This window comes from Erithacus rubecula, assembly GCF_903797595.1.
Source record: "Erithacus rubecula genome assembly, chromosome: 16".
In the NCBI taxonomy this organism is placed as follows: Eukaryota; Metazoa; Chordata; class Aves; order Passeriformes; family Muscicapidae; genus Erithacus; species Erithacus rubecula.
Genome location: NC_136668.1, coordinates 4,241,044 through 4,259,746, shown reverse-complemented (window position 1 = coordinate 4,259,746; position 18,703 = coordinate 4,241,044). Strand labels below are relative to the sequence as shown.

At 38.6% G+C, this 18,703-nt stretch overlaps 1 long non-coding RNA gene across 1 annotated transcript in view; it reads right to left on the bottom strand.

Moving 5' to 3' along the window:
- The window catches only part of LOC306808912, a 46,600-nt gene extending 36,561 nt beyond the window's left edge, over positions 1–10,039 (bottom strand). Inside the window, exon 1 of the long non-coding RNA XR_013776121.1 lies at positions 9,953–10,039. This is a non-coding gene — a long non-coding RNA (uncharacterized lncRNA). The remainder of the gene's footprint in view (positions 1–9,952) is intronic.
- Between the last annotated feature and the right edge of the window lie 8,664 nt (positions 10,040–18,703).

Below are 18,703 nucleotides of genomic sequence, written 5' to 3'. Positions count from 1 at the left end.
AGATAATGCAATTAGGGAAACAGAAGAGGAGCAGGAGGAGCAGAACAGCCTTCCACACACATAAAGTGAGAGTGGCAAAAATCACTGAGCCCATCTGGGGCACAACCAAGGTGAGTGTCTAGGGGTAAGAGGTGCTTGCAGCAAGCACTATGCCTGGCTAACACAGAAACAACAGAAACACACCTCCATTTTTAAATACTGAGAGTAAAGGAAGGGTAATTTCCCAGCTCTGTGTTCCTGCTCCTTATCCCCCAGCTCTCACTGGACCATCAGGCACATCAGAGGTGAATGCTTACAAGAATTCTCCCCAGGGAGCAGTGAGAAAGGACAATAAATTGGACAGTCTGGCATAAAGACATCCTGCCTTTCAGGAGGGGTTGTTTATGAGAGGCAGCTCATTCTCATGGATTTTTAACCTTAGGTTTGGTAACACTACACAACTACTACACAATTTTTCTGCCAAGAAAATTAACTAAACCTGGAATTTAACAGGAAATGAAAAAAAAATAATATCAACAAATAAAGTCTGGAGTACTGACAAGGCACAATCATAGTTTCCTTGAATTCTATTAAATTGTAGATTTCTGCTTTGAAGACTTTGTTTAACTTGACAGATAATGCATACACCACTTTGAAAGGTGAACAACAGACAGATGATAAAATGTACATTGTCTTTTTTAGTTTATTACCTTAGGAGTCCATTATTTGGAGAACAAATTTAAAATAAAAACTTACATTTTTAACTGAAATAAATACTGGTACAGAAAACGTTAAAATTACATATAAGTTGAAGCTGCTGACACCATTATTCATACTTGTCTTACAGATGGGAAGTAATGTGAATATTGATAGGAATAGCATCTGCCATGCTGATACTCAAAAATAATACTACTCATTGCAGATTCCCAAATTTGTCATATCCTGGGTCCCCCTGTGATGCTTGAAGAGTAGAATGTGTAGAATGATAATAAAGCATTAAGGGAGACAAGGGAATCACTCTTCATGCACAAATGTTCATTTACTTTGGCTTGTCTGTTAATAAGAGGTTTTGTGGTTTGATTTTAAATTCAGATGTCCAAGTCCTTTTAAACTGTGTATGTTTCAAGGCTTTGCATTATTGCCAGTGTCCTCCTTTGTTCTTTCAGACCAATTTCCAATTTACAGGCACCTTCCTTCTCCCCTTGCTCTGCAGTCAAGGTACCACTATAATGTTTCTTTTCTGCCAGCTAATACAACTGCTCTAATGTAGGCAATTATGTTTACATTTACTATCTGCCCTGTGACTCTTTTGCTTCACTGCCATAGAAAGAGCACTCAAACATTTCCATGGGGAAAAAAAAATATGCAGGTGAATTGATCTAAATAATTTCCAGAGATTTTTGTGTCACTATTTTTTACACATTTACAATATTTTTACGTGTAATATAACATATAGTTAACACATATTAAACAAAAACCTACTTAGCATAAATTACTTTGTTACACTGTGCTTCAAAACAAGTATTAAAAATTGCCTTCTAGATGCATTATACGTAATTCTTAAACTTTGTTTACAGCCCACTGGTGTCTGAATATGCTTTGGTTTTAAAGACAGCACTGTAGCTACAGCCTGACAATTTGCAAATTGAAGTGCAGGGTCCTTTTGCTGCACTGTCAGCAGAGGTGAAAAGCACACTCCAGATGCTTCAACAAGCAGTACAAATACTCTGCCCCTCTGGCCCTTGCTCAGGAGCTACAGCTTGGGGCCCAAAACCAAATAGGCATAAAAGCTATTTCTGAAAAAATTACTTTCCTGGAGCCATAGCCCATAACCCATACAGGAAACTATTTGTAGCTATGGTTAACTTTGAATTTGTGCAAATGCACAAATGCACCTCCAGCCTGTGAGCTGAGAAACAACAGAACAGCCCGTGGTTTATAGCTCCTTGTGCCAATTATACTGACCATTATCCACGGACAGGATGAAACACATAGGCACCAGAAACAGGCCAAATATTGAATTTAAATGGTGCTCTGTGATTCACAACCTTACAAATGGTTTCATGGAATTTTTTAAGTCATTACAGTCATACTTCACCATTTTAACTCTCCTAAAATGTGTTCTAAGGGCATGATTTTTCTATTCATGTTGGTGTAAAAGCCCCACCATCTGATTATTAGAAAAAACCTAGGAACTTTTGAGTCAATGACAGAATGTCCTATTTTTTGTGTCATTTTAAGATATTCATACAATTATACATTAACATTAGAAAAAAGGAAAACCCAAGTCATAATTGAAGGAGACAACAGTAAGCAGCAATTTAATTTAGCTTTCTGAAGAGCTTATTCCATACTTTGAGATTAGTGAGGAATCACTGCTTTCATATACACAAACTTTCTTCCTGCTGGGGAATTTTCCAATGTACCAGAAGTAAAACACCTGTTAGTGATGATCTTATTTTCAAAATTTGGATGATCTTTAAATGCTCCTTTTGCTTTCTCTGTATAATTAGGGAATGGAGAGGCAGGAGGCATACTTAAGACAAAGTGGTAGAGCTGCAGGTAATTTCTTTAAGGCCACCCAGTATAAATAGGGAAACATTAAATAAGTAGAATGCAAAAGTAATGAAAATTCTGTAAGGATGACTCTCTGAAATATAACAATGTGCATTTATCTTGGGGAGGGATGAATCAGGGCTTGGAAAGTCTGCATGCAAAATGAGAAGCAGCAAAGGCCTCTGATCATTAAACAACAGCTTATTTATGTCCTGTTCTTTCACACAATGCATTGAGTTGAAACACCTTGAGAATTCTGAGTTGGTGATGCTGTACTGTGCAAGATGGAGCCAGCAGTGAGGACTGCCAGGTCCAAGTTACTGTTAGCTCAGGGAATCTCTAAACTGAGTTTCATTCATTTCACAACAGAGACATGTCTGTACAACGCATTGGCTATTTCTGATGAAATCTTTATTCTGAATATATTAATATATCTACAGGAATTATGGACAGAGATGAGAATATAAAGTGCCCAAGTGATGGCCATAATTACACAAAAAAAATGTATTATTAAAAAAATCCCAAACAATTCCCTTTATGGACTTGCACCATAGTACTTAAAGAGCTTCAGCACAGAATTGCTGCTTTCCATATACCTCATCTAAATGGTAGCTATGTTATGCAAAAACCCCCTACACAGCTATAAGATATTCAGATTCTCCTGTCTATCAAATGGCTACTCCTTGAGTCAACTTCCTTAGTTCAAAGATGACTTTGTTCACCTGCAAAACTTGAACTGCATAGCTAAGTGCTAAGTAGAACTAAAATGCAAAGAATAATGAGGAGTAAACAAATTCCAAAGTTCATTTCTTGCATGGCAAAGGGCAGAGTGCTGGATTAATTCTGACAAATCTCATCCTTAATCCCATTTCTCTCTAACCCACTTATTATTCTACCAATATTGATAGAGACAGCATCTTGAATGACATGCTTATCAGAGAGATGGTGTAGTATCTATGAACCTTTCAGCTGAAGGGCAAATGTCACCATGGGCTATTATTTGCATAATACATGAGGAAATGAAAAATTAGAACCGCTTCAATTGTTTTAAAAAACTGATTTTTTTTTTTTTTTTGCTGCCAATTATATCTTGATTTAAATGTTTAAACATCCAGCATAAATGGTCATAAGCATTAATCATTATGTAATTAACACCTGTTCTAGTATTCAACCATACCTACTATCAATTAGAAATGCTGTGGTACTAGTAAGCAGAAATGTTGTCAGTTAGAATCTTTGTAGGTTTTACAATACGAAGAAGCTGAAGATTTTAATTAACATGGAGATTCCTAAAAAATTGGAAGGTTATCTCTCATTTCACTTATACCTATTAATATCTGTCCACTTGGCAAAAAAACCTAGGAAACACACTGCAAAGCTGAAAAACTGGAAAATCAAACAGTCTTGAGCTGTTACAGCCTTAAAAAACTATGAAAAAAATATAGTAGAAGTTTCAAACCACAATTATACAGCAAGATTTTCAACCCAAACCTGACTAAATTAAAGGCTGGATGTAAATGTGTGTAAAATTGGTAAATGAAAGCTCTGGTGCATATGCAGAGACACTCTAAACCACAGTCTGGGCAATTCATAGCTGTAAATTATGGGTCAGTGTGAGCTGGGACAGGGAGCAGGGAAGGGGATGGCAGCACACTAGGACTTTGACCCTCCTTTTCTACTTCCTTCCTGGACAATTCTGATGATGAGCTCAGATTTCAGCTCCATTGGTTGAACATGGAGGCAATCTGCCTATTCATTTTCCACTGTAGCCTCCATTTTGTCACATTATTCTGTTTCATAAAATCACTGCATGTTTGCTGGTAGTGGCACAGAAAATGTATGGCACTGACACGTGCTGATTAAGCACATGTGATTTCCCAGCTACAGCACTGACACTGCAGCTCTCAGAGTTACTGCCAGTGCCAAGACTTGCTGAACCAGAAGATCCTGTGATCACTACTATCCATCTGCACCACCACCCATGAGGCAGTGAAGGTCACAGCCCCCTGACAGGGAATGGCAGAGCAGGTGTGTGCAAACCAGCAGTGACAAAACCAGGGTGCACTCCGAGTTACTCATTAGCAGCACAAGAGGCAGGGGAAAAACAGAGGAATGTATTTCATAGCACCAGTAAGACCAACAAATATCATTTGTGGTTCTCCATTTCAGAATGGCTCTTAAAATGTTTTCATGTAAAGGCAAGAAAATTATTCCCTCACCACCTTTCCACAGTCTTGTCCTGAGTGCTCCAAGTGTAACAAAATCCTTGCAATAATTGTCTTTTCCCCTTCCCACCCCAGCACAAGCAGAGCCTTCTGCAACTGCAGAGATATTTTTGTAACATGAGAGCATATAAATGTTTTTTTACAACGGTAGGGCTGCAGCTGCAGGCAAAAGGACAAGTCAGCCTCTCTTCTGCTTGCTCATTCTAAATAAACATGGCAAGTGGCTGCAGCCCATGGAAAAGTGAGGCTGATGAGGTGTGTTTACTAGAGCTGAGTGGTAAATATCTGTCCACACCTATGGCAGCCACAGGCAATGATGTTTCTCATATAATTACACAAAGGCCCCTTATTTTGTAATAATCAAGTCAGACATGAAGCAAGTAGTGCCATGAGCAAAACAGCAAAATAAAAACTGCCATGCTGCCCATGAGCAATGGTTTGGTTTGCTTGAGTGCACACTGCACAAACTTATTCGAACATACCTTGACCATCTGATTATTCCAGGTTTTTTTCTGTGTAACATTTTTAACAACTCCCTAGGCCGTGCTAAAACAAACTGTGAGACTGTTGTTTTGCAATCCAGGCCCCACAGAAAAATAAGATGGTCTTGACTACAGAAATAGCCAATTAAAAGGTTTGAGTAATTTTTCTTTTTTAATTAAAGAAGAAAAATTTAGCATGACACGGAAGACAGTATCATCCTGGGTTTCTTGTGAGAGTGTGGCAAGAGTTATAGCAATGATAAAAAGGCAAGAGAGCTTTAATCTTATCACTGGAAACAAAAATAAAACCAACAAATAAATAAATGAAAAGGTCCAGAAACCTTCAATGCCTGTGACATTAATATTAGAGTCGGTCATTTTGATCCAAGTGCATGCAACAGGATAAAGGCACCTTAACATTGCCCAAAACATAAAAGTATAACATGCATTGAGGTTTTCCTAATGGTAGGATAGCTTGAGATGAGAAACTTATGATCTGAGACCTACAGATCTCCTTGGTCAGGCTAATTCTCCAGATATTTCTCCTGCTCACTAATTTGCTACAAACTAAATAGTGAGATGATTCACATTTTGAAATCATAGATATTTCCAAAAAAAAAGGAAATACAAATAATTGCAAATTCGCAGTATTGAAATTTATGAATTTGGAATAATTTGGAGAAACTGTTTCCAAGCATCTCAAAGTCACTCTGCAACCTAATCATGTAGCCAATCAGCCTACATCTGTCACATGTAAATGAAATATAGTCACTCTTAATTCTATTGTCTGTGTCTCATGGAAATGTTCAGTTGTGCCATCTCTCTCTTTTAGAACTGCACCTGATACATTTTTCTGATATGACAGTGAATCACTGAAAATTGCTCTGAGAATTGTTTTGTTAAACAGTTTGTCAATCATAAAGATGTTTTTTCCTCTCCAAAGCTGAGGAAGATTTCACAGTATACTTGGCATGTTTAGAAATTAAACTACATGTGTTGAATGTGGTAATTGTAGGACACACATGAAAATAATTTAAGTAATATCCACTTCAGCATTATTTATTAAGAAGATAAGTCTGATGCAGGAATGAAATTAACTTTTACAAAAAATTAATGGAAAGCTCCGTAGAGTGTAAAGCTTTACTTACAGAGAACTTAAATTTCCTTTCTTTTCTCTTACATGAATCCCTTATGTCTCTGTCCATGTTTTCTCACCAAATACATGATTTTTTACAAGTTGAGAATAAGTATTTCTGTAATTCTTCCATTCACCATTCTATTACAGCTATTCAGTAAGACTGCTCACATTTTCACCCTCTGACAGGTGCTGCCCTCCAGCTGCACAGCAGTTGTCACTCTACACCTTCACTCTGCTAACTCACAAGCTTTAGGTGTCATTGATTCTTTGTTTTAGTTTTAAGAACTGACCATAATAAATATATAGAAAAATTACATAAATAGAATATATTCAGAAAAAGAACTACAATATTCTCTTACAGAAAGGGAGATAAATATTTTTATTTGATTTGAACTACTGCTTGTCTTAGTAAAATGTTTCTGAATATTTGCTACAGAGCATTTTCAAAGACCCATTTTCAAACAATCTGGCATCTTCTTTCTATGCTGTCTCTATTTACTTGATTTGACCTATGGCTTGGCACTAAAAATTAAGTACTGATACTGGATTTTTCACAGTCTTTCTTATTACTTTCTGACTTTCTCATTAATACACAGATAAATTGAGATGAGAAATAGTCTTTTGTTGATCTCCCCAGTAACTTTAAAGGTGCTATTGGCAGTGCACTGATAAATAGTGTAGGAATTGTTGTCAAAAGGTGCATTTCTTATTCCATTTCCTTCTTGATGTAGTAAGGACTGACAGTGGAGAGAATTCACTTTGCTTACAAAATTGATTAGTTTGGAAACAATCACTTGCGTAATTAAGATAGGTCAGGCCAAGTTTCTTTATAAATAATTCATCAGGAAACTACTCTATAAAAAGCTAGAGAAATGTCACTCCAGGTGCACTCTTTTAAACTATTTCTGTATAAATCAATTAAGGTGTTTTATTTTGACACCCAGTGTCAGTATTTACAAAACTTAGATAGACAAGTCCATCCCTGCAGCATGCATTTGCAAATAACTTTACTCATTAATGTTTAATTAAGACAGAGGAAAACTGTCCTTGATATTTTGCTGCAATTAGTGCTCTCTATACCCCACTGACTTTCCATGATGAATTACTTTTCAAATGCAAAGTGAAGTGATTAAATAAAGCTGAAGATTCTCCAGCTACTGCACATTCCCACCCTACACTTTTAAGTAGATACAAATTGTACTGCTCAGCTGCAGCTGATAACTGTTTGGTAAAGCAGCTATAAAACACCACAGTAGCCATCTAAAAGGAAAAAAAAATTTTTTTTTTTACATTTTCTCCAAACCTAAACTCTTAACTGTGGTTTCCAAGTCCTGAAAATGTGCTTGATATGGGAAAAAAAATATCCAAATTCAGATAATATCCTGAAGGACTCAGCTTGTTTGGGTTTTTTTGGTTTTTTTTTTAATTTTTTTAAATTTAAATGAATATTCTTTCACTTTTTTGCAATGGTAAACTAAGAGACAATATTCTTATTTTCCTAGTATAACCACCATTAAAAATGCCTCAGCTGTTTGAAAAACTGCATTTTAGTTCCACTACACTTTTTGTCAACAGAATTATTTTTCAGACTGAAATAGAGTAAAATGCCAATAAAATGTTTCAGCAATGAATTGTGTAGGATTTTGCTCCAGATGCCCTGAAACACAGTCTTTTGAAAACAAATCCTTGTCCTGATTGGAGTCCCTGACAAGATACTGAAATCCTAGGGCAGAAAAAAATACAGTGGCTAACACCTTTTCCTTATGCACTTTGATAGAAATTAACCCAACTTCCAAAGCATTTCAATTTTAATGTAAAAATAATAAAATCTCTCCCTTTTTCCTGTCTCTAATTAAAATATAATAGTTTGTCTCATTACATTTTAGCTTTTCCTGTTCCAGGCCTAAAGAAAACTTAAAAATTTGGAGAAAAATCACACACAAAACTGGGGGCAGAAGCAGCTGGAGGGAGAGACTTCTGCCTAAGGAAAGGAAAAGAATGACAATGATAAAGGGATACAAGGGATTATTGCAGAAACTGGACTTAGACTTTGACTGTGCCTTGGGATCAAAGTTCTTTCAGCAGAATAACACCTAAGCCAAGGTCTTAACTTGGAAGGCTTCTATGACAGAGGATGGACTGCTCCCCATGAGAAGCCCTGCTGTCCTCCAAGATGTATTGGGAGCTATTCTTGGTAACCTCACTGGCTGCAGAGGAGAATGCACTCACTGTGTTGATTACACTGTGATTTAAATACACAGAAACAAAACTCAATACGGTGATGACAAAGCTTAACCATGTCAGCAAGCTGGTTAGTAAAGGCTGTTTTGCCATTATGTTATGGCCAGACTATATTGGGAATAAAGTACAGAGATAGTGATGATTTCATGTTCTGACAATTTTAAAAAGTGCTATAGAAATCATATAGGATGAGGATAGTTCTTCACATTGACTCATGGGTCACTGTTTGTTTATTAAGGCCATCAACCAATCCCTCTGATCTATGCCACAAACAAACACTCTGAACTCAACCCAAAGGCCACCAGGGCCCATTTGTTGATTGCCAGCCCCTCTGGGACCAGCTCCCTTTGCCACACAAAAAGTGACCTGCCTGCATTGTCTATAGCACTGCTGCAACACAAGTTTTGTCTCCTGCAATAAGATAGAAAGGCTGTAATATTTAGGTTGGGAACTATGGATTTAGAGAGACCTGATTTAAAGAGCTGAATAAATTCTTTCATCTAGGATTTATTTGTGTGGTGAGAGCTTGCCTTGGGCAAGGAAGGTCAGAAGCAAATCTTTGATCTGTTTGGACTATATCTGTATCCTGTCATAGGCTTAATTTGATGTAGGGACTTTCTCAGGCTTAGGGCCCTTTATGATGCTGACTGAACAGGAGTAAGCCAAATTCCTACACAGCCCACATACAGGCAGCCTCCCACATTTACCTCTCCAAAAAGAAAACCACACAGGATGAGTCTGTATGTAGCTGAAACGCTAGAAGTAGGACAGGTCAAACTGATAAGAACTTTAAAATAACAAATAAATTTAAAATGCCACAAACAATTGTTTGAGATACACTAGAAACAAATAAATGGGAGAGAGAACCAGAGTTATGAACAGAGATCTTGCCCAATAAAGACAGACTTGACAAGGAGCAGCTGATCCTTGGGTAGGATGCTCTTCCTCAAGTGCTTTGCTCAAATACAAGTGTACTGCTAAAACAAAGGCCTTTACAGTGAAATGAAACTACCTTGCAGTGCAGAACTCAGGACATCTCTTACATAATACACCAAAATATTAGAATTTCTTGCATATGCTCTTATGGTCTATTGTTTGTTTTTTGTTTTTTTTTTCCAGAGTGCACATTACACTATAAATAAATTGGTAGGCAGGAGTTATTTGTGGGAGAGAGGGATGTGAGATGAATAAAACCCCTCATGTTTGTCTTTGTTCCCAAAGAAGCAACATGATTTAATACCACAGAGAGCCAGTAAAGCAGTTTCTTACTCAGTGAGAGCTGGAAATTTCAGCCAATGTCACAGGGCTCTCTGTACTGACCTACACCATACCTCATGAGGAGTACAGGAATAAAACCCTCTGTCCATTTTCCTACAGCAGCAGCCCACAGTGCTCAGCACATTTTGGTATGAATCTGTGAAGCAGAGGGATTACAAGAAAATGGTGAAATGTTTATCTCATTTTTTGTGCAATTGCATAAGTGTACTTATGAAGTCATTCCACAGTTAAAGTAGAAACATTCCTAACCCTGCTGTGCAAGTGTGAGAACAGCATAAATACCTACATATGCTACCTATAGCATTAAATATGACTTTGCTACTACTACTGCTTCCAGTGAAAGGGATCCTTTTCTCTGCTGCCCTGCAGTATGCCAGCTCAGCAGCCCAAACACCTCTGCTTTTTTGCTACCTGAACTTCAGGCCCTTTTACTGACTTCTGCTGGGACCAGTCTTAAAAGGAGAAAGACAGAAACATTCTACATATAAATGAGAAGTATCTGTTCTTGTGTCTTCTTCTAGTCTCTGCTTGTTATCAATGAAAAGGCTGGTAAATATGATAATGGTAAATTCTGGGGGAGGGAAATGCAAATTCAAAAATAATAGTCCTGCCATTTTCCACATATTGAGCAATACAAAAATAACTTTCTGAAAGTGTCATTTCTCTCAAGAAATTAATTCATTCATGTAATCTGTTTTAATTTCTGTGCCCCTCACCTGTCTCCTGTTTATCTGCTGTTCTGCCTCCCTTTCCAGAAGAGCAGTTCTCATTCTTACTAATTGCTTCTAATGATTCTCACCCCAGGGTACCCCAAAGCACACAAGTTGTCCTGATCCTCCACATCACCAATTCTTAAACTGAGCCATTGGATCATTCAGAGGGAAAAGATAAACCATTCTGTGCTGACAAGTTCTTGGCTGTAGTTTTAGGCCCAACATAACTTGAAAAGTTGAAATATAATAAAACCCTAGGGAAGTCTGTGTGTGGGGAAATCTGACAGACCTTTAACTGCAGCAGCCCTTCTGGATGCCACTTATAATCACAATTCAAAGACCTTGAGCTATCAAGCAGGTTTACTGATGGAGAACTCTTATCAAAGTTCCTGCTGTTAGTTCTGACACATTCACCACACATGGCTGCACACGGTTACACTCACATTCCCTCAAGTATACAAGACATGTCTATTCCTAAGCCTCTAGAACCTTGCAATAATAATGTTTTAATTGCAAAGATGCTGAAAAGTGACTAATACCTGATGGGGAAAGTTTTCTCATCGTAATGGAGGCTTTTCTATGATCTGAAAAGCAAGCTCAAATTATAGTATATAGTTAAATAGTCTCTCCAAAAACCCTGCACAAGATAAGGGGCTTTGCAGCCTAGAAATGCTTTTCCCCTCTGATGTAGGTCTTTGCACTGCTGGGAATTGTTTCTACCTGTATATGCAATCGGGTGGGTGCTGAACTCCTGATGAATTGCATCAGTCATGGGGAGCCTGTGCTGCTCCGAGCCACTGCAGCACTGCTGGCAAACCGGGACAAGCTGGGTCACAGCACTTTCATCAAAGCTGCAGTTATTAGTGTTACAGATAGATAATGAGATGGTTGGCTCTCACAATTAAGGGATGAATGTTATGTGCATGTTCAGAGAAGTTCTGTTGGTGTGTAGCTGTGTTACTGTGGTTTGTTGTTTGGCTGTCCCTGCTCTCCCCACAGTGCCCATTCCCCTGTGCCAGGGCCCAGCCTTGGTGCCGGGACATGCGGCGGCCGCATGGGGCTGAACAGGCCCGGCTGGTTGCTAAGGGGCGGGGCTGAACAGCCAGGCTGGTTGCTAAGGGGCGGGGCTGAACAGCCCAGGCTGGCTGCTAAGGGGCGGGGATAAACAGCCCAGGCTGGTTGCTAAGGGGCGGGGCTGAACAGCCCAGTCTGGTTGCTATGGGGCGGGGCTGAACAGGCCCGGCTGGTTGCTAAGGGGCGGGGCTGAACAGCCCAGGCTGGTTGCTAAGGGGCGGGGATGAACAGCCCAGGCTGGTTGCTAAGGGGCGGGGCTGAACAGCCCAGTCTGGTTGCTATGGGGCGGGGCTGAACAGGCCCGGCTGGTTGCTAAGGGGCGGGGCTGAACAGGCCCGGCTGGTTGCTAAGGGGCGGGGCTGAACAGCCCAGGCTGGTTGCTAAGGGGTGGGGCTGAACAGCCCAGGCTGGTTGCTAAGGGGCGGGGCTGAACAGGCCTGGCTGGTTGCTAAGGGGCGGGGCTGAACAGCCCAGGCTGGTTGCTAAGGGGCGTGGCCTGACAACACCCGCCCTCCAATCAGATTGAAGAAAGCAGTCTCCACCAATGGACAGTGAAGAAGAGTTGACTGACAGACTGTGGGAGGGGCCAGGGTTGCCTGACACACCCTTATGGGTATAAAAGGCCGAGCAGCCATTTTGTAGATGAGCACACTGCTCACCAACTACCAGTGTACTGTTCCTTTTTCCTTATTCAGTCCTTTTGTTGTATTTGTTAAGGTTTAATAAACCTCTGAAATTTTAAAAGTGTGTGTTCTTTCTTATATTAACAAGTGAGCAGCCACTTCAGTGCTACATCAGCATAAAATCTGCCATTCTTGCTTGGTAGAATGTTTTGTTCATTTGAGCAATGTGTGAAGGAAAATATTGTGTCTAATATTGACATTGACTGTATTGACAGCGTTGTGCACCAAGTGACAGAGGAGAATAAGTCGAGGCACCAGACATGCCGTCAGTGGGGATCCACTGCTTCAGAGAGCAAGTTAGAGCATCCTGAATCACATTTCTGCTTTGAACTGCCCATTAGAAAAACATCTCTTCACTAGCTACATTTATTTGTGATTTATGAATATAATCATTTAAAGCAAAGAAAAAGTAATAATATGAGTATTGAGGCTCTTAAAAACGCAAGCCTTGAGAGCTGTCTGCCCAGTTACTGAGTTCTGTCCCATGTCTCATGGGACGTCTTTCCCACGAGCACCACACACTTACATCCATCACTTGGAAAGCATAGATATAACTGCAGCAAGGGAAAAAAAAAAAAAAAAAAAAGCAAAACAAAAACCCCCTGAGAATTCCCCTGATTGGAATTAGGAACTAACACTTTCTGAGACATTCTACAAATAATTCAATAGCCATAGTATTGGCTAATACAGCGTTGATCTCTTTATAGTTCTGATTAGAACTCCACTCAGGCAAGGATTGAAGGAGCTTTCCACCTCCTTATGTATTAAAACAAACATATTTACAGTTTCTTTCTGACCTCATGAAACTAAATTTTTATATAAACTGAATATTTCCAGCACAAGACACTGGGCACTGAGTTGGGGTACTGTGAACCAAGGTCCAAATTCTGTGTTCAGCTCAGGCACTCAGCTCTACAAAGGCTCTCCAGCATGTTCCAAGTGATTAAATAAAAACTTTAATAATAACCTGCTGTTTGTATCCACTTCTGTATGGACACTTTTAAAAAATAATCTCATCAGGAATAGATACTGAGTGATTGTTGTCTGGATAAAGCAAAATTATTGTCAACAGAGAGCAAACCACATTAGAAAATTAAAGATAAATAGTGGCTGTGAAAAGTATATTCTATTTATTTCCTATAAGTAGGCAGAATTCTCTCTAATAATTCAAAACAAGAAACTATACATCTTAGTTTGCATTCTGTTTAAAATCAACTATTACTCCTTTGAATTGTTAAAAAACCTTTCATTAAATGTATCTTTCAAACCATTTATCCTTAAAAGTGCTAAGTCACAAAGAATTTATAGGACCTAACATAGCTGAAGAATACAAGTGGAACTATTATGTTCATGAATCAGCAAAAAATAAATTTTCAGCGAGTGATAACACAGTTCAAATTCCCATTGTATGGCTGCTGAACCAAGAAATATCTGAGTGCCCTGCCCAGTTTATCTGCAGGTTTTGCTGGGACTGCACACTGAGTTGGTATTTCCTGAGTTCTGTATACTTAAATGAAAGACCTCTTATTTTTGAAGCAGCACATCTTGGAAATTTAAGTCTCTCTTCTTACATATTTTACTTTTCCTATACCCAATTTATTTTTAGGTTTTTTCCCCCCTATTTTTGTTATGAGGAGAAGCAGCACCTCAGAGAAAGTGAAGTCTATTCAATAAGATCCTGATGCCTATGACATTTTTGACAAGTTGATTTTTTTTAAACACTGAATGAAGCACTTCCTTTGGCTGGTATTCAGTTTTATGTTTTCTATTAATAGACTATCTTCCATCTCATTTGTCTTTCAAGATTCTGTGTGTTTGTGGCTTTTTCATGTCTTTCACTGTCAGAAATGCTTTGACTGACACACAGCCCCTGTCTCAAAAACAACGGAATTCTGTCTCAAGGTGTCATGCTTTTCTTCTTACAGAAAATCCACCCAGGGATCAGCAGTTCTTATTTATAGGAGAGTTTTTTGGAACTCGTTATTAACAATCATATGCATATTTTATGGAGATTTTCCTCTTTGTTCCATTTGTTCCATTTTGTAACTCCAAGCTGAAACAGGCAGAACTGCTCCAGAAATAAAGTGAACATGAAGAAAATCCTTTCAAATCTCTTCAGTACACTCAAATCCATTAGACAGAACAGCTCTCACTTGAAAAAAAGAATTTAAAACTAAAAAGAACTACTCAGAGAAATACATTGAAGCGTCATAACTTCCCTTTTGCAACTCTTATCAAGCCCAAAGTACATTTATCTTAGTATGAGATATATTTTATTATTTGCAATGTTATATATCAGCTATCTTTTGATCATGAGTATTAGGAAGACTTTCTTCCTGAATGCTAGGAAATTTAGGAAACAAGAAAAAATCCAAGCACAAACATTTTCTTCAGAAAATTCATGGGTTTTGCACTTGTAAACTGAAACCCTTGAACGAATGGTTTTGGGGCACTGTGTTGTAACTGCTGTGTAGTACTGCACTGACTCCCTTCTGCCTGAGGGTCTCGTGTCATTAGCCTGAGTCCTCTTTCCCCTCACTAAGAGCTACCACTCAGCTCCTTCCTGCCTTTTTAATTGTGCAGCCTCTTTCTGCAGCTCCCAGGATCTGCTCCAGGCTAATACCCTCAGATAACCGCAGTAGCAAAATAGTTCCAATGGGCACCCTTAAAAGTTTTCTTTCACTTCTCAGTAAGTCATAACCAGTTACTGGTGTTGCTCGTTAAAAGTACAAGGACTATCTCCTCATTATGGCTGCAGCTTATCTAACATTGAATAGGTTAAAGGAAACTTTGCAAGAAGTCACACTGGATTTTAATTGAAATAATAAAATTAATCTTGTCAATGGAAACAAACACAACCTTTGGCATCCCCATTTGAATTGATTCTTAGTCCACTATTTAAGGAGAAAAATATTTACATAAATATTTAAAACAAAACTGTCAATTCCATATGTCATGTCCATAGTTATTCTTTGAAGGTATTATAACTCTTAAGTGGCTTGCTACTGAATCACTGCATGGCTTGTTGCCATTAGTCAGTTTAACATCTCAGCACTGCACAGGAGTGAAATAGAAGTACCTTCTTCCTTTTATACTTCAAGTTGATTTATTGAATAAACATATACATAATGTTTATTTGACATTGTGAGTAGTCACAATTATCACTACTCTGCAGTTCAAAATAATTGTCAGCAATGAATAACAGCTAAGATCTATTGCATTCCTGTTCCAAGAGACTGTCAGAGATATTGTTTTCAGTCACATTGTTTAATTTGGTAGCTGCTCACTATTTAAAGCAGATGAAAAATGGCAAGTGCATTTAAGAATGCTGAGGACTCTTTCAGATATTTGTCATGTATTTGCACAGCTACCCCATTGCAATCCTCCCCCAAAGAACCTGCAATGCAGAACAGACCTGAATGTCTTAGCTGCCTACATGCTGTGAGTCAAACAGCACACCACTGCCTGCAAAGCCAATTCCCATATTGTCCGTGCAGCTCATGGAACAAGGAACCATTCTGCACAAAGGGACCAGACATACTCTCCTCTGTACAAGACTAATAAAGTGTAAATGTGAGAAGCAGAACCTTGAACCTGTATTTTCAGGGGTGGGATCTGATCCATTTGCAGCAGAGAGATCCCTCTTATCCCCAGCATCCTTCAGGTTCCCCAAACTTCTGAATTAGGTGCTAATCAACTCCATTTCCCAGCAGAACAACAGTTTTGAAGCAGACTGCTTAAGCAGGAGAAAACCACCCCTTCAGGCAAGATATTGGTGGATATGGGCTGTTTGTTTGGGTTTTTTATTTTATTCAAAATCATTAGACAGTGGCCATTGTCTTTGAAGAGGGGATGTCTCTCTCATTCCACATTTCCTAGGAGATGTCACAGCTGTGACAAGGAGGAGTTTATAATGCCACAGTTCGGTGCCTTCATAATTTATTCTCTCTGATTTTATGCTCTTTTAGTCTCCTGCTCAACCATCCACTAACAAGCAGTGATATTAGCCAATAAATCAAAGACATCTGCTTGTCACCGCCAGATGCTTGGTCACATTGCAGCCGATTATGAGACATACAAAAGGACAATTTCATGTAGGGAGCTCTGTGGAGGTGTTCCACTGATACTCTGTTTGATAGGAGACCAGCGTGAGGTGAATGTAGTATAACTCTGTAACTTTCCTGTCTCCCAGCAATGGAAAAGTAAGCTGAAATAAAACTGGGAAGTAAATTAGGACCTCACCTTTATGACTATGTCATTTATGATCCTGCATCTATTCTTCCAGTATGCTGGCACAAGTTAGCATAAAAATAAATGTTCTAATTTGCCAATCTTGCATTGTGCTGGGCACAGAAAAAAAGCACCTACTTTAATTTTCACAAAAGGCCAGAAGAGGTGTTTAATATCAAGTGTTTCAAAGCACATCAATTTTTCATGTGGCTGTCTTGTAAAAAAAACTAGTCCATTAGCCTTATCAGTCATATGTACAACTAACATGCCCAGTGCAAAGACACTCTGATCCCTCTTTTTCACTCCAATTTATTACAACAAATGCCATTAATGGTGAGACCCAGGGACCATTCTGCAGAATGGAGAAGGAGAGCAAAACTCTTTTGCAGCAGTGCTGCTCTGACTTTCTTCACAAACTTAAACTTTATACTCCAGTACTATATCACAACAGTAACTAACAAAAGATTATGGATTATTCAGATGTGCTATAAATAAAATCCATAGAAAAAACAGACAGTTTGCCAAGTAAAACCTGAGTATTTCTGTATAGGTGGAAATGGATTTAAAATAAAGCACAGCATTAGCTGATTGCTCTCCGAAGAGGAACGCTGCTCCAAATTCTATGAGGCTGCATGGCTTTAAATTCCTGTGTCACCAGCTGAAAGGAGATTCAACCAGGTTGTCTATATATCACCATGCTTCTTTTTAGTAGTTTAATCTTCATAAAATTTAGTCTTGATAAGTTACCTGTCTTTTCCACAGGCATCTCTGACACACACAATGTGAATGTTACCAGGGTGTCATCATACCAGGGCTTTTTTACTCACTTATTCTTATATTTTAAAACATCAGTAGCTTTAAAAAAGAACACATATGAGCACTGATTGGACAGGTTCAGCTCTGCAATCCTCTCTTGTATTCTGGTTTGATTTCTGCCCCTGCAAATCCCAGATTTGAATGCCTGAGAGTTTCTCTTGCTGAACATGGGTTTAGCCACAGGCCATCCCAGTTCTGAGCAGTGCAGTCACAAGGACAATGACATCTGGGAAAGAACTTGTCCTGTGATGTTAACACAAGCCCAACCAGACCTGGCACACAGTTAATTGGTACATTAACTACTACACCCTTCAGTGACTAGAAAATGTAAGCATATGAAAGAAGTAGTATTCATTTTTTTTTATTCTTCAATATCCTAATGAATCATCTTTTAACCATAGCTTCAGCCAGAAGCATTTCATAGTGAAATGACAGCCTTATCAGTAGTGCACCATGGATTTTCACTATAGCAACACTAGACAAAAAAAGTAATTTGATTTCCTGGAATGAAGTGATTTACATGTACCTTTTGTTTTAAGAAGCACTTACCTATGGTAGTTTTCATCCTATCTTATTGCAGATTTACATGTCAAGCCAAATGATCTGCAGGAAGAAAAGAGCAAAATTATGCGCAGGCTTAATATCAGGAATAAAAAACAATAGGGTGCTTTTTATAAAAAGTAAAGCAGATAATAGAGAAAACTGCCAGGGACCACCTCTAGATTTGATAAATCATCTGGTGCAGTCCCCAAATGTGAGATCTGAGCTGTGCTGCCCTGCTTTAAATGGCTGAAATCTTGCAGAACTCACCATTAGCAATGAGTCTCAAATACTTGTTTCGCATCTAGATTTTTTTAAAAATTTAGGAATCTTAGAGAAGCATCCAGAAACTGTGTTCTATGTCCTATTTGGATCATGCTGTATAGAGCACATAAAACAATAACTCTCTATTAAAAGTCTACTACTTTCATTACAGAACATGAGAAGCATATCTCTCTTCACCAAGTATTCCCCAAATGCAGCTACCCTGCCACATTCCCTTTCAAAACTGAAAACAATCCTTTCTACTATTAAATACTAGAGTTGCAGCCTCTAAGTTACACTTGAATTTCCAAATATATGGAATATACACATAGAGATATTTAGATGGAAAACTGCAGCTAACACCTGTTTGCTGATTGGTCCAACATCTAACTGGGAAGAGTTATCTGTCCCTACAAATATCATAGACAAGCACCTCCCTTGCACTAAATTCTGAAATTTAAAACATGACCACATCCACCATTGT